A 17,789-nucleotide genomic window follows, 5' to 3' on the forward strand; every position below is an offset into this window, starting at 1 on the left:
ATAATTTATATTGTCAGGCAATATGAAATTTATTGCTTTGACTGAAGAGTGTACGATTCATGAGACCTAACCTAAAAATGTACTTACTTGCTTGCATTTTCATCAGCTTGCTTTACTGCAAACCGAAATCATTGCTGCGAACATAACAGTTAGAAAATAACTGCCAGCTGTAGTATTTGTCAGTACCCGAAATTCGAAACAAAGTTGGTAAAAGAAAATTCAACTTGAGAGCTAGAAAATCACTATAATCCACTAGCATATGTAGTAATAGGGGAAACATGGTTAGGTTTCACCCTTGGGGTATTAAGTAAACTGATCCAGACTATACTTTGGGCACTTCTCATGTGGCAATTATAATTGCGTGATGAAGGAGAAATGGTTTTTGGTGGCAGGGAAAGGAACTCCTCAAAATAAGCTTTACAGGTATAATTATTAGTGTGTGTGTGTGTGTGTGTGTGTGTGTGTGTGTGTGTGTGTGTGTGTGTGTGTGTGTGTGTGTGGGTGGGTGGGTGTGTATCCAGTGCCTACCCACTTTACTTTACGTGATTCGGGTTCCGAATATTGCAGATAGATGACAGGACTGCAACCCATTTTCAAGTTGTACACCATTTCGGCGAGCCACGCTGTGCATGATGTGTATCTGTGGAGAATTATGTCGTGTACTAGGGTGAGTGTATGTGTAAGTGTTGTGTAAGGAATGTGTGATGATGATGATGATGATGAGGAGGAAGGGAGAAGGGGGAACCCGGTGCCGGTACATAGCCTACTCCTGTGTAATACCACCAATGGGGTCGCCAGGCTTAACGTCCCCATCCAACGGACGAATCACTATCAACAGTGACATATGCCTTCTCTTCATATGCATTGCGCAGAGATTTGGGGTTTAACCCAGTCATATTGGTGCACAATTTAGTGATTAAAAGTTGTGCACAGCCTCCTCTCCTAGTTCCGAAGTACGTAGAAATTTTACACGAAAATCTTCGACCCCGCTAGTATGGAGGCAGATTACATATTTACAAACACGTTTCAATACAAGTCTACACAACTACATCCAGTAGAATCCCGCCAACCAGAAATTCCAGGTAATACGAGCATGGAGGAAAAAAAAAAAGAGGAAGGAAAAAAGTATTTCAACTGAAATTCAAGCGTACTGAAATCTCAGATGACTGAAACGTGAATACTTCCGAGTGATTCAGGACTTAGCTACCTTTGAGGCGAGTCTCTTCTCTGCAATATAAATTGCTACGCCAGGCATTCGTCATAATTTAAAGGGAAATACAGGACTGTGTGCTTACTAATTGGCATGCATTCCGCAGTCTTTGTGGATTAATTATAGTGTCAGGAAATGAATTCTCGGTTACGGAGCTACTGTTACTGTGTTTAGTATAAACATTAAACACCAAGACTGATGCTTAGTTACGCTCTGATCTCTCTAGGTTTTAATTTCATCGTATAATTGCCTTTGTACACTCATTTAAATGCATCATAGAGTTCGAAGATTACGTTCTCTTTTCATTTTATTCTGCTCACTCTCACTATTTATTTTTTAGCTCTCTAATATTTACATCTTCATTTTCTTTATTTTCTTCGCCTTTCTTTTTTGTTGTTCTTTCTGTATCTTTATTTTGTTAAGTATTTTTGTTTTCACTCTCTTAATTTTATAGGGTGAGTTGGAGTAATTTGGGTATAAAAACTCTTTTTAAGGTTTAGATACCCATAGCTTGTTACCATGATAAAATTTTCCAGTCACTGTGGCTTTCTAGAATGAATCTATTGCATTTCAAGTATGTTGGCCTCTTCTTAGCATAATAACTCTAAGTTTAACTGTAGTCTACTCAATTTATCCCATGGATAGGGAAATTTAGGTATAATGTGCATTATTGAAGTAAAACATGCTTTAAAGTTCTTATGAAATCAAATTATCCCAACCAGAGGTTAGTGTAAGTATCCTAGAACAGAATGGAGAGGTTAGGTAGGCATTTAAAAAATTTAATTACATCTAACAAGGTAAAAGAATCCAGCCAATACTTAAGGTTTTGATCAGACTTATTTTGTAAACTTAAGATATCTCCCTTTAAAATCAGGGGCAGATAACAATTCGGATATTTATTTTTCTTTCACCAATCCATAATTTGTATACGTGGCATAATTTCGAACAAAAACTAGGTTAGTTACCAATTAACCTATAATTATACCCAAATTATCGCACATTTGTAATATATTGCCAAATTTATTCAAAACATATTCTAAATATGTGTAATGTACACATACATGAATTTGGTTACTGTATCACAGCTGATTCCCCAACAATATTGCTTTGAATATGATGGGTCATTTCATACACTAGTAAACAAAACAGTTTTTCAACAGTCAGTGTCAGTGTGTTCAACACAAATTTTTAACACTCCACGATAGACAATTGTGAATTAGACAACATATATTAAATTGGCATGTGTTTGAAGATTATGTAAAGTTTTATTCGATAAATTACAACTTATAACCAAATTACCCCACTATACCCAGATTACCCCCACACCCCTGAGTTTTTCCATCACTTTGTTTCTCGCCTTTTATTATTATTATTATTTTTTTAATATTTGGTTTTTCTTTTTCAGTCCAGTTCTTTGTTCTACTCCTTTCATTAATTTCCTTCTTTCACTTCTCTCCATACCCATTTTCCCCTATTCTTCTTTTCCTTTTCTCTCATTGCCCTTCTCTCATCTTTTATTTCGTTTCTTTGTCTTCTCTTACCTTCACTTATTTTGTCTCAGTTCTTTTCCTTTTCTTTCACACTTTAATTTCTTTCTTTATTGTAGGACAGCTCCTTTCTCTCTCTTGCTGTCTTTCTTCAATATCCTTCCTTTTTTTGCATATTTAATTATTTAGTCTTTCTTACGCCTAAACTACAAAGTCCGGCAGAAACAATTAAACAATTTAAAGTTGTCAGCATTTCCTTGTGCTATGTAATACATAACATTTTTTATACATCTTGATTACACAACTTTTAACACTCTATCACTTCGGAATACGTAGTTTTTTGCTTTCGCGTGTTAAATACTAGGTACGGTACCGTACCTTGTTGACTAGTTTCAGCCTGTTGTGAGCTATCCTCAGATCTGCAGTATCCTCTGACGATAGCCCACAACAGTCTGAAACTAATCAACAAGGTATTGTATCTGGTATTTAACACGCGAAAGTAAAAAACTACGTATTCCGAAACATTTTTTAGTTGATTATTTAACGGCGCTATATCAACTACTAGCTTATTTAGCGTCAATGGGATTGGTGATAGAGAGATGGTATTTGGCGAGATGAGGCAGAGGATTCGTCATAGATTACCAGACATTTGTCTTACGGTTGGGGAAAACCTCGGAAAAACCCCAACCAGGTAATCAGCCCAAGCGGGAATCGAACTCACTCGAGCGCAACTCCTGATCAAAGAGCCTCAGTCGACTGAGCTACGCCTGTGGCTATATAACGTTGTACACAACAATATGTAGAGTAATTAGTACCATTTAGTAATGATGGAACGTTGGTTGAATGAACATCAGACTTTTGCAGTAAAAAGTTTTTTTAAGAAGAATGACTCGGCTGCACAAACACAATGTCTTTTTAGGCGTCACTTTCATATCGGAAGAAATAGAAACATTCCAACTCGTCAAACCATCCTGGATTGTGTTTATGCATTTAGGAGAAATACATCAGTTACCGACAGGAAGCCTCCTGTCGTCCAAGAACCATACGTAGTTCAGAAAATGTGGAGACAGTAAGAACGGCATTCCACCAGAGTCCTCGCCGATCTGTTCTTCAGCATTCACAAGCCTTGGGTATGTCAGCAGAAGTGTTAGGCGCGTCTTACATTATGACTTAGGTCTGCACTTCCATCCATTTAATTAAGTAATTGTATAGAAATTAAATTTCTTTGACTATCGTACACGGATGCAGTAAGATATTTCGAAATTCTCGCTTTGTCGACATAAATTGGCCTGCACTGTGGCCTGATATTTTATTTCTTTCTATGTGGGTTATCTCAAGGAAAAAGTGTATCAAGAACGACTTCACACGATTCAAGTTTTGAAGAACAAAATTTGAACCGAAATTCAATAAATTCCACGAGACGTGCTGCAGAGAGTGATGTGTCAAACGCCGTGCAGAGATTTGTGTCACGTCTGGTGAAACTCGCCTGAGTGAAGTTATGTTCAAGGAATGAACGTAAAACTAAAAGGTAGTCTTTAAGGTATATTTTCAGTTTGTTGTTCAATATTGTTTTTCTAATTAAAGTGTTGTTTTCCGAATCATAAATCGTGTAATTGTTTCTGCAGGACTCTGTATTTTCAACTCGTAAGCATCTAAAAATCGTAATTAAAATGTGTCTTAGTGAAACTTACAGCAGAGTCCGTATAGGCCAGTTTATATCTGATGCTTTTCCAATTCACTGCCGGCTAATGCAGGGAGATGAACTATCACCTCTACTTTTTAACTTCGCTCTAGAATATGCCATTAGGAAAGTTCAGGATAACAGGCAGGGTTTGGAATTGAACGGGTTACATCAGCTTCTTGTCTATGCGGATGACGTGAATATGTTAGGAGAAAATCCACAAACGATTAGGGAAAACGCAGAAATTCTGGTTGAAGCAAGTAAAGCGATAGGGTTGGAATTAAATCCCGAGAAGACTAAGTATATGATTATGTCTCGTGACCAGAATATCGTACGAAATGAAACTATAAAAATTGGAGATTTATCCTTCGAAGAGGTGGAAAAATTCAAATATCTTGGAGCAACAGTAAAAAATATAAATGACGCTCCGGAGGAAATTAAACGCAGAATAAATATGGGAAATGTCTGTTATTATTCGGTTGAGAAGCTTTTGTCATCCAGTCTGCTGTCAAAAAATCTGAAAGTTAGAATTTATAAAACAGTTATATTACCGGCTGTTCTATATGGTTGTGAAACTTGGACTCTCACTTTGAAAGAAGAACAGAGATTAAGGGTATTTGAGAATAAGGTTCTTAGGAAAATATTTGGGGCTAAGAGGGATGAAGTTACAGAAGAATGGATAAAGTTACACAACACAGAGCTGCACGCATTGTATACTTCACCTGACATAATTAGGAACATAAAATCCAGACATTTGAGATGGGCAGGACATGTAGCACGTATGGGCGAATCCAGAAATGCATATAGAGTGTTAGTTGGGAGGCCGGAGGAAAAAAGACCTTTGGGGAGGCCGAGACGTAGATGGGAGGATAATATTAAAATGGATTTGAGGGAGGTAGGATATGATGGTAGAGACTGGATTAATCTTGCTCAGGATAGGGATCAATGGCGGGCTTATGTGAGGGCGGCAATGAACCTCCGGGTTCCTTAAAAGCCAGTAAGTAAGTAAGCATCTAAAACGCCTTTCGCTGTAGCATACAAAATAACCGAATCTAGTTTTCATCAGTGGAATTCGCTGTTTGTTCTAAACATAAAACATGCGCTGTTATGGGACATAAGACATGCGTTGTTTTGGGACTTGGAATCATGCAGTCTTCTGTCAAAAAATCTGAAAGTGAGAATTTATAAAACAGTTATATTATCGGTTGTTCCATATGGTTGTGAAACTTGGTCTCTCTCTTTGAGAGAAGAATAGAGATTAAGGGTATTTGAGAATAAGGTTCTTAGGAAAATATTTGGGGCTAAGAGGGATGAAGTTACAGGAGAATGGATAAAGTTACACAACACAGAGCTGCACGCATTGTATACTTCACCTGACATAATTAGGAACATAAAATCCAGACATTTGAGATGGGCAGGACATGTAGCACGTATGGGAGAATCCAGAAATGCATATAGAGTGTTAGTTGGGAGGCCGGAGGGAAAAAGACCTTTGGGGAGGCCGAGACGTAGATGGGAAGATAATATTAAAATGGATTTGAGGGAGGTAGGATATGAAGGTAGAGACTGGATTAATCTTGCTCATAATAGGGACCAATGGCGGGCTTATGTGAGGGCGGCAATGAACCTTCGGGTTCCTTAAAAGCCAGTAAGTAAGTAAGCATCTAAAACTCCTTTCGCTGTAGCATACAAAATAACCGAATCTAGTTTTCATCAGTAGAATTCGCTGTTTGTTCTAAACATAAAACATGGCTGTTATGATACATAAGACATGCGTTGTTATAGGACTTGGAATCATGCAGCACAGAAGGCGTGTTGTATTTTTAACAGTCTGCTTCGTATTATTAATTACGCTGAAATCTAAGTACAGGGTTGGCGCTCGATTGCAAACGTTCATACAGCACATTAAATAGAAACAAGCTCCGAGCTACATTGCAACAACACAGACGCTTTGATCGAGACGAAATTTCTTAGAATTAAGGAAGATGGTTAAAAATAAAATGAGCAAGTATTAAGCCAATGTTCTTAAGTCATGTGACTCAAGTTAAGCTAGGCAGGCAGTGGTCCATGAATCGGTTCCAAGAACCAGCGGAGTCGGTGACCTGCTTCATCAGCTATTGGTGGAACATGTACTCGCCCTTACATTCCTTTTGCTTTAATACCATCGCCAATAAATCGCTTATGAAAGGAATGCATGCTCAAAAGGACTATTGTGGCCAAAAATTTATGTATCAGTCTCTGAAACGAAAATTAAATCCATGCTATGTTAGAAAATGCTCATATTGTTATAAATATGTTAGCATTTCTGAGGTAATACCTTCTAAATTCTTAAAATATAATCCCATCCACATATACAAAAACATACAGAATACGTAATACGCATTTTTGGATTTAATAATGCAACAATGATCCTGACGCATCACGTTTACAAAAAATATGACTCACTGGTTCGGCCGAAAAATTTATCTCCCTGGCTGACTGGTCATTCTCCATCATGACTAACAGACCTACCGCCTGTTTTCATGATTGGACTGACCGATCTACCGATTTACTTTCTTGACTGACCGATGTACAACCTATCCTCTTGACTCACCGACCTACGAACCTTTCTCCGTGACTGACGGACCTATCTCCATGATAGTCCGATCTGCCGAACTATCTCCATGACTGACTGATTTACCTAAGTCTCTTCATGACTGATCGATCTACCGAACTATCTCCTTGAGTACCACCTGTATCCCTGATTGACCGACCTACCAACCTGTCCCCGTAACTCACCGAACTATCAACCTATCTCTCTGACTGACCGATTTATCGACGTATCTCCATGACTGACCTACCTACCGACCTGTTTACACGACTAATCAACCTACCTGCCTTTGTCTATCTCACAACGACATATCTCCCTCACTGACCGACCTACCAACCTATCTCTTCCACAGTGGTCTATCTATCAACTCCTCGCTTATAATGGCCGATCTACTCACCTCTATCTTAATGACAGCTCTGCTAATCTATCTTTCTAATAATATACCAACCTTTCTCTCTCACAATAATCGATCTGCTAACCTATATTTCTCACAATGGCAAATCTTCCAACCTGCCTCTAACAATGAACGATCCACCAAACTATCTCCCTAATAATGACCGATATATTAACCAATATATCTCAAAATGACCGATTTACCAACCTGTTTCTCTCACAATGAATAGTCTAGCAATCTACCTCTTTCATACTGACCAGTCTATCAACTTGTCTATCTGACCGGTCGACCTACCGACCTGTCTCCCTGACTTACTGACCTACCAATATACCGATCTATCTCCATGATTGACCGATCTACCGAGCTATCTCCATGACTTACCGTTCTATGTTCATGTCTGACCGATCTACCGATCTATCTTCATGTCTGACCGATCTACTTATCCATCTTCATGTGTGACCGATCTATTGATCAATCTTCATGACAAACACATTTCCACAACTGTCCGACCAATAAACTTGGCTATCTGACTCATATACTACCTAATTCTACCCGATCCACCTGTTTATCTATCTACCAGACCTATCAACGTAATTCGTACGTAACTATCTATTTATATACCTATCCGACCGATCATCATAACTACCTATCTGGCTACCCAACCGACCAAGGTACCTGTATTTCGTTCCATAATGTCTGACAGGCGACGTAAATATTTACGACAGAGAGAAAAAACGATAATTGCTGTTGAACCAATGTCAGAGGTCTCATTCCACGCCTGTCTTGAAGTTGGGCGGTCTGAAGTGTTCTATCTCCGCCCAACGTCAGGCGTGGAATGAGATCTCTGCCATTGGTAGAATAGCAAGTACTTTTCTCCTCGTATACCAACAATATTTACATCGCCTGTCAGACGTTATGGAGCGAAGTAAAGGACCTATCTGTCTACAAGACCGACCAGCCTGTCTATACTTATTTTATTTTATTGGGTTATTTTACGACGCTGTATCAACATGTCAGGTTATTTAGCGTCTGAATGAAGGTGATAATGCCGGTGAAATGAGTCCGGGGTCCAGCACCGAAAGTTACCCAGCATTTGCTCGTATTGGGTTGAGGGAAAACCCCGGAAAAGAAAACTCAGCCAGATAACTTGCCCCGACCGGGATTCGAACCCGGGCCACCTGGTTTCGCTGCTAACCGTGCTGACCGTTACTGCACAGGTGTGGACGCCTGCCTATATGTCTGCCAGATCGATTAGACTACCTGTATGTCTACACGACCGAGCGACCGACTGACCGACCGACTTGTCATAAATGGTGCGCCATTCTTTGGCGCTAGATATCTAGAACACTGTAGGTGTGTATTTTTATTGGTGCGTCACAACAAAGGAATCGATAAGGAGGTTATCAAGATCAGAGTTGCATGTTGGTTTCTGCATTAATAATAATAATAATAATAATAATAATAATAATAATAATAATAATAATGATAATGATAATGATAATGATAATGATAATGTGGACTGCGAAAAAATGGTGGTAGATTCAATGAGGATGCATATTGCCCCAATAGATGCACTACTTTTCCTTCAAGAAATTCATGTATTTGGATAGATTTTTTTTTGGATTTCTCTCTTCGAAAAATGAATACATTATGATGTGCATATTGCATAATTTCTTCTCACATAGTTGTGTATTACTAGCAAAACGTTTCTACAGTATCCACTGCGATTTAGCTCAAAAATTGCACGAAATGTTTGGAAATTAACTACCATACTGGAGAATGGATGAGGATCGGATTATGAACCTACAACTTGCTGTTGTTCATTGGGGTTGAATCTCAAAACGAAATGAAGCGAGACAAATACATGGTGTTGTGTGCACTCCTTTTAATTAAAATGTAAAATATGCGTACTTCTTAAGCTGAGAGAGAATGCGTGTATAACGCGTGTTAGATCGATCGGTAGACGCGACTGGCCGGGGGCTAGAAGGTTCAAATACGAGACACTAACAATTAATTCTCAACCCGCCACCCTCACATAACGATTATGAGGACCACCCAGTCACTGATAAAGTGAGAGTATACTGTACAAGCGTGTTATATCTAGGTAGATTGAAAATGCATAAAATACAATGACTATAGCGCAGGCAAACCCGTATACTGTAATACTTCAGTGACGCTTCCCAATAGTGAACATCTCCCGGGACTTTAAAAACGTCCGATATTTAGAAGTGTCCTCTGTTAGGAAAATAACAAAGTGAAACTACCATATTTTGACACATGACTTATTTATTTTGGATTTCTTAGTAACTATGATAATTGTGAATACAGAATTTTTACACAGAAATACTTACTAAAATGTATTAAAAACTGTACATTATTTATTTATACATTATGAAAAAAAAGTTCTTAACTATATAATTTCACGAAACATTTAATATCAACTATACATTTTAAATAAAAAATTGAAATTTGTTCCCGTTACCTTGTCAATTACTACTATATTTTCTGAACTTTTGTCATCCAGTGTACTTAAAAAAACTGAAGGTTAGAATTCATAAAACAGTTACATTATCGGTTGTTCTGATTGATTGTGAAACTGAACTCACTTTGAGAGAGGAACAAAGGTAAACGGTATTAGAGAATAAGGTGCTTAGGAAAATATTTGGGATTAAGGGAGGATGAAGTCGCAGAAAAATGAAGAAAGTTACACAACGCAGAAATGCATGCATTGTATTCTTGACAAAACCCAGTATTGGCCAATCTTTCTTGTTTTCTGCCTTCCTCTTAGCCTCCGCATATGATCCATGTATCTTAATGTTGTCTATCATCTGATATCGTCTTCTGTCCCGAATTTTCTCCTATTCACAAGTCGGCCTCGGTGGCGTACTTGGTATAACGGTGGCCTTCTATGCTCGAGGTTGCGGGTTCGATCCCGGCCCAGGCCGATGGAATTTAAGTGTATTTAAATGCGACAGGCTCATGTTAGTAGATTTACTGGCATGTAAAAGAACTCCTGCGGGACAAAATTGCGACACACCGGCGACGCTGATATAACCTCTGCAGTTGCAAGCGTCGTTACATAAACCATAATTTAATTTCAATCTTATTCACAACTCTTTCCAGTGCATCCTTCAGTAGGCAGTATCTTCTTAGCTAGTGACCCAGCCAATTTCTTTTTCTTTCTGATCAGTTTCAGCATTATTCTTTCTTCATCCACTCTTTCTAGCACAGCTTCATTTCTTATTGTCTGTTCATTTGACACAGTCCATTCTTCTTCATATCCACATTTCATATGAAGACATTATTACAGAAACAACCCTTGTCAAAATTGTATTTTTCAGGAGAACAATAAAAATAAATAGAACAATACATGTCAGCTGTTTCCGTACAACTGGTGTTTATCCTTGTGGCTATTGCACCTGTCATATATCATTTTTGGAGTCTATAAATATTTGAAATAGTTCACTTCTCTTCACTTCGTCGTAATGTCCATGTTTCTGCCCCTTACAATGGCACACTCCATACAAAGCACTTCACTAGTCTCTTCCTTAGTTCTATTTCCAGAGATTCGCCGAAGATGCTCCTTTTTCTATTAAAAGCTCGTTTGTTATTAGTATCTTTCTTTCGACTTTCTGGCAACAGTTCATGTTACTGCTTATAGTACTGCTCTGTCCACTTATTATTATTATTATTAGCCTATTATTATTATTATTATTCAAATCGAGCTTTCAGGTATAACTCCCTGTAAAGTTGCTTTGAATAATTTTGAGGGAAAAATTGTTAGTGTGCACTCAATGTTGGTTGCTTGACGGTTGTCAGCCCACTTTGAGGTCTGTGGATGCAGAGGGAAAAATTGGATCGGTGTCAGGTAGAGTTCCCGGGTAGCTCAGTTGGTAGAGGTTGGTACGTTTAACCAAAGGTCCCGGGTTCGATGCCCGGCCCCGGAACAATTTTTCCCTCAAAATTATTCATTATTATTATTGTTCATTTTTATTTTTATTTTGTTTTTACGTCCCATCCATAGCAGTCTGAACAGGCAATGTAGAGAATGTAGAGACAATTATAAACGTGGTTAAGTTCATTTAATCTTCCTTTAAATACAGATAAGCGTAACACCATTAGTCTCCATCAGCTATGACTCTTCTTTCAGAAGGCTATAACATCATTTGTTGTTTTCATCTTTCTTTGGACCAACATTATGCTCTCTCACATGAATTTGACCGCATTTCTGAGATATTTTAAAAAGTCCCGAGGAATGGAGATAAATCTCCTCCCACTTCGTGAATCGAACCACGGATTGCTTGGGTTGGGGAACGCATTATCCACTGAACCGTAGCGGCGGACATTAATTAATTAATCCGTGGCGCTACAGCCCGTGAAGGGCCTAGACCGACCAGCCGGCTGCTGGCCTCACTCCCACATGTTGAAGCAGAGGTGAACGATCATCCAACCAGAATGGAGGTATCGTGTGGTTAGCACGATGATCCCCCCAGCCGTTATAGCTGGCATTCGCAACCGGATTTCGCTACCTATCGTAGCTCCCCAAGTGCATCACGATGCTGGGTGGGCACCGGTCCCATACACTGGCCGAAATCTCATGAGAAAATTTCTTCCCCCATGAGGACTCGAACCAGCGCGCATTCCGTAACGCGAGTCCTAGGCAGGATGCCTTAGACATAGGTTTCGTTTATCGTAATCTGCGACACGCAACCCAAAGCCTTTAAATTCCTGCCAAAATCGTTGTGTCCTGAGCATAGTATTTCCCCACGAACAAAGGATCTTTGTAACCGCTGAACCACATGTCACGAAGTTCCTGGCTGTTTTGATACGGGCGGGCGTCGTCAGTTCGCCAAGTACTTTAGATGACCTTCGTGTTCTTATGGTCCTGAGATTGCACAGTGAACTAAATATAAACCCGCCGGAGTCACTGGACTGTGTCCGCAGACTGGTGCCCGGTTAAGAGGTCATTGTGTTTTCGAAACTTGCTGTACAAGTCTCTCACATCTGAGGGGCGATTTATCATTTCATAGGGTTGGGACTGTAAGCGTAATAGAATTTATTACCGAATGGATGGAGAAACAGGTGGTTGGGATGATGGATCGCAGCATTCTGCATTCCCACAAAAGTAGATAGATAGATAGATAGATAGATAGATAGATAGATAGATAGATAGATAGATAGATAGATAGATAGATAGATAGATAGATAGATAGATAGATAGATAGATAGATAGATAGATAGATAGATAGATAGATAGATAGATAGATAGATAGATAGATAGATAGATAGATAGATAGATAGATAGATAGATAGATAGATAGATAGATAGATAGATAGATAGATAGATAGATAGATAGATAGATAGATAGATAGATAGATAGATAGATAGATAGATAGATAAGTGCATTTATTGATGCATAATAAATTATACAAACTCATGTACACAAGATCCTTCGCACGAGCTCATACGGCCATTCGTGCTGTAACTATGCACAGTTTGAATCTTCAAAACGAAAATAATGCCTACTAATAATAAAATAGTGAAACAACAATTATTATTATTACTACCGTTATCATTGATTACCACTATTATAACTAATCTAACTTTATACCAAATTTCACAAAAATAATACAAATAAAATAAAAGGGAGAAAAACAGACACGCACAGTGTCACACACACACACAGACACAGACACATACACACACACACACATATATATATATATATATATATATATATATATATATATATATATATATACAGTATAAACAATTCAATTTCTTGTTGAAGCTGGACCAAATAATCCAAATAATAAATATAAAGGTAATACAGTATATAAATAAAAACATACACACGCAATAAAATACAGAAGACACAGTAAAAAAAAAAAAAAAAAAAAAAAAAAAAAAAAATCTCCTAATTCTATCATTCGCTCAATGTTAATATTACTCATTGCAACACTAATAAATCTTTCTCTTATCCATCGGCTCCCTCCCCCTCGGCCAATTCCACCCTCAACTGTCGAACTTTTGCCAAAAATTTTCCCACACTGTCATAGGACAAAAGTATCACTTGGAAGACGACTGTATACTTAAAAAATAGTGGCTGGAGAATGAGAGTAGATCTTATTTATGGTGTCTTAAACAAAGATTCTTAACAGCTCTGACGAAAATACCAAAGGAGGAGAAATATTTTCATTACTTCTTCTAGTTCATGTTTAATAGCTGTGCAATTGGAGTTAATAAACCTGTTTTCCTCTCAATCTATTAGGTGTTGGATTACGTAAATGGTTGCTCCAGCACAAAACTAGAGGAAGAATAAGACGTATTAGGTGAGCCAGGAAAAAATAGACTAAGAAGTTCTGAAGAAGAAGAAGAAGAAGAAGAAGAAGAGAATTGAAAACGCAAGCGTTAATGTGTTTTTTAGCTCTGGAATTTTTTTCTCTGTATAATTAGTAATGTAGATAGAGAGTTCAGATGTAGTTAGTAGGCCTAACTCCTCTAAAAATTCACATCATCTGTGTAGGAAAAAACTTCAAACAAACAAGTTTAATAACAATTTTGCCCGTTTTTTATTTTCTTTTCAAGAGAAAAAATGTTTCATGAAACATTTCATAACGTGTTCTGGGCAAGCTACTGAAATAATTTCCAGTAAGCTTAGTCAATGTAAGAGAGCAGTATAATATGGTAATAGATGATTGAAAGAATTTTAGTCTTGTCTTTTAAACGTGCACAAATTTTATCCGAACAAATGTAACTTTTCGCTCAGCAAAGGAATTTTCCAATGTTTTGTTCGAATCAAATTTCTACTCATTTAAAGGATAAAACTAGAATTTTTTCAACCATTTATTATAAAAATACACTGCTCTTAAATTGACTGAGCAAATTGGAAATTAAATCAATAGTTTTCCCGAAACACGTTATGAAATATTTCATTCATAGAGTGTTCTGCCCAAGGGCAGGTCTTTCACTGCTTTCTCCAATCTTTCCCATTTTCTTCCTTCCTCGTTGTGTCCTCATGTGATCCATATATCTTACTGTCGTCTCTCATCTGATATCTTCTCCTGTCCTGAACTTTTCTCCCGTTCATCATTCCTTCCAGTGCATCCTTCAGTAGGCGGTTTCTTCTCAGCCAGTGACCCAACCAATTCCTTTTTCTCTTTCTTATCAGTTTCAGCATCATTCTTCCTTCATCCACTCTTTCCAACACAGTTTCATTTTTTAGTCTGTCTAATTCACACGTTCCATTCTTCTCCATATCCACATTTCAAATGCATCTATTCGCTTATCTTCACTTCGTCGTAATGTCCATGTTTCTGCCCCATACAATGGTACACTCCACAAAAAGCACTTCACTAGTCTCTTGCTCAGTTCTTTTTCCAGAGATCCGCAGAAGATGCTTCATTTTGTATTAGAAACTTCCTTGGCCATTGCTATGCTCCTTTTGACTTCCTGACAGCAGCAAATATTTCATATGAAATAATTTTTATCTCGAAAAGGAAGCAAAAACGAAAAAAATTGTTTGAAGCTTTTTTTTGTTTGAAATATCTCAAAGAATAACTCCCTGAAATTAATGACATTGCTTACGGTTCACTCTGTATAATTATGACGGTAAAATGAATCCGAGATCAAACGCCGAAAGTCACCCAGCAATTCTGCTTCGGTTGGTTGAGGGAAAACCTCGGAAAAACCTCAAGCAGATAACTTGTCCCAACCAGGATTTGATTCGGGGCACGTTTTACGGTCAGACGTGCTAACCGTTACTCCACAACTATCCCCCTAGTAAACTTGCAGTTATTTTCTATTAAACGTAAAGGAAAGTGGACTGGAATTTGTTACCCGAAAACAAGTGCGGAGTGTAGCTAGGATTCTTGTTTTCATAATCATGGGACGAGGCTGGTACTGAAAACATGTCCAGTACTTCTCAAGGCCCGAAGGCTTCTCTTCTCACCCCTCCCGTGGTGCGTGAAGCAAAGAAAAGAGTTGATCAGGATTACAATCTGGCCGAATGCATCATCCCGGTGGTTGATTTGTCACGTGAGCCTGTGGGTTTTGGTGCCTTACCCTATGAGGACTGCAGCAGGTTCAAGGCCGGTTAATGCTCTTGAAATATTCAACAAACGTAGTCAAATTTTTCTTTTCTTAACTTTGTGACAAAGAAGTTTAGAAAATGAAACGTGTCTCACATGTGAAACAAGATGATTCCGCAAGCATTACTGGTGCTTTCATCATGATGGGATATTGCAAGGATGATTAACGTGAACGAAGCTGTTTTAAGACAGGAAGTGTATAAGTGGCTTAAGTTTGTTTCTTGTGTACTGTAAAGAAATGTTCTTTTGAGAAAAATAAGTATTTTTTTTTTGGTTCGTAGTACTTAGACTTTTAATAGTAAATCATTGACTTAACTCAAATGTTCAAATTATTGTCCTTGTCGTCGGTAACAATAATTGCTACACACAGAAGACTCTGCACTAATGAGATTTGATCAATTTGTTACCATTTTCTGTCAAACGCCTTCAGAATCGTTATCACGGTGGTGTTTGCTATTAAGAATATTGAAAACGCATAATAGGCTACCTAGTACGGACCTAGAATAAAATTTTGCGAAAGACTGTTCCCTTGCCCTTTTGCTTTCCTTTCCTTTTTAATTTGCTTTCCCTTTCTTTCCTTTTTTATTGACTATATTTTCCTTTCTTTTTTGCTCGTCCTCTCCTCTCCTCTCCTCTCCTCTCCTCTCCTCTCCTCTCCTCTCCTCTCCTCTCCTCTCCTCTCCTCTCCTCTCCTCTCCTCTCCTCTCCTCTCCTCTCCTCTCTTCTCCTCTCCTCTTTCCTTGCTTTCTTTTCCTGTTTTCATTTCCTTTCATTTCCTTCCCTCTTTTCCTTTCCTTTCCTTCCTTTTCCTTTTCCTTTTCTTTTTTCATCTTCCTTGTTTTTCCTTTCCTTTCCTTTCCTTTCCTTTCCTTTCCTTTCCTTTCCTTTCCTTTCCTTTCCTTTCCTTTCCTTTCCTTTTCTTTCCTTTCCTTATTTCATTTTCCTTGCTCTTTTTCTTTTTTCCTTTCCCTTCTTTTTCCTTGCTCTCCTTTCCTTTACTTTTTCCTTACTTTTTTCTTTTTTCTTTCCTTTCCTTTCTTTTCCTTTTCTTTTTTTATTTTCGTTGCTTTTCCTTTCCTTTCCTTTCCTTTCCTTTCCTTTCCTTTCCTTTCCTTTCCTTTCCTTTCCTTTCCTTTCCCTATTTCATTTTCCTTGCTCTTTTTCTTTTTTCCTTTCCCTTCTTTTTCCTTGCTCTCCTTTCCTTTACTTTTTCCTTGCTTTTTTCTTTTTTCTTTCCTTTCTTTTCTTTTCCTTTTCTTTTTTTTCTTGCTTTTTCTTTTTTCTTTCCTTTCCTTTCCTTTCCTTTCCTTTCCTTTCCTTCCTTTTCTTTTTTTATTTTCCTTGTTTTTTATTTTTTTCCTTTGCTTTCCTTTCCTTTCCTTTCCTTGCTCTTTTTCTTTTTTCCTTTCCCTTCTTTTTCCTTGCTCTCCTTTCCTTTCCTTTTTCCTTGCTTTTTTCTTTTCTATTTTTCCTTTCCTTTCCTTTCCTTTCCTTTCCTTTCCTTTCCTTTCCTTTCCTGTTTTCATTTTACTTGTTTTTTCTTTTTTTCCTTTCTTTTCTTTTCCTTTCCTTTCCTTTCCTTTCCTTTCCTTTCCTTTCCATTCCTTTCCTTATTTCATTTTCCTTGCTCTTTTTCTTTTTTCCTTTCCCTTATTTTTCCTTGCTATCCTTCCTTTCCTTTTTCCTTGCTTTTTTCTTTTTTCTTTCCTTTCCTTTTCTTTTTTTTTCTTGCCTATTTTCTTTTTTCCGTTCCTCTCCTTCCTTTTCTTTTTCATTTTCCTTGCTTTTTTCTTTCTTTTCCTTTCCTTTTTCATGTGCCCTGCTTTCTTTTCCTTTTTTTTTCCTTTCCTCTTTTCCTTTCCTTTTTCATTTCCTTTGCTTTCTTTTCCGTTTTTAATTTTCATTGCTTTCTCTTTCTTTATTTTCTTTTCTTTGTTTTCCCTTTTCATTTCCTTTCCTTTTCTTTTCAATTTCTTTCGTTTTCTTTCCGTTTCCTTCTCTTTTCAGATTTTGAACTCTAGACATTGGATGTTTTGCATCTGAATAATAACCCATAATTATCGCCCCAAGAGTAAAAACTCGCTTTAAAAATTCAAACTTTTGGAGGACAGGCAGACAACATATCCTAAATTGGAACGACAAGTAGAGTGTAAATAGCCGGCACACTGCCGTATTTCAATTGTCTCACGAATGAAGTGCATTTTCTTAATCACTACATTGAGCGTCACCAGTAATGGCATCATATCCATAACAGGCCAAGGTACTCTCAAGGGAGTATAGGACAAAGATGTATGCCCCAGGAGGGATTCGAACCAACGACCTGAGTTTTACGCGGT

General features: G+C 37.8%; 1 protein-coding gene across 3 annotated transcripts in view; it reads left to right on the forward strand.

The window, feature by feature from the left end:
* exp (expansion) overlaps window positions 1-17,789 on the forward strand; it is a 541,237-nt gene that overhangs the window by 55,569 nt on the left and 467,879 nt on the right. The gene's annotated exons all lie outside the window — the stretch shown is intronic.

Source organism: Periplaneta americana, chromosome 3 (assembly GCF_040183065.1).
Source record: "Periplaneta americana isolate PAMFEO1 chromosome 3, P.americana_PAMFEO1_priV1, whole genome shotgun sequence".
NCBI lineage: Eukaryota > Metazoa > Arthropoda > Insecta > Blattodea > Blattidae > Periplaneta > Periplaneta americana.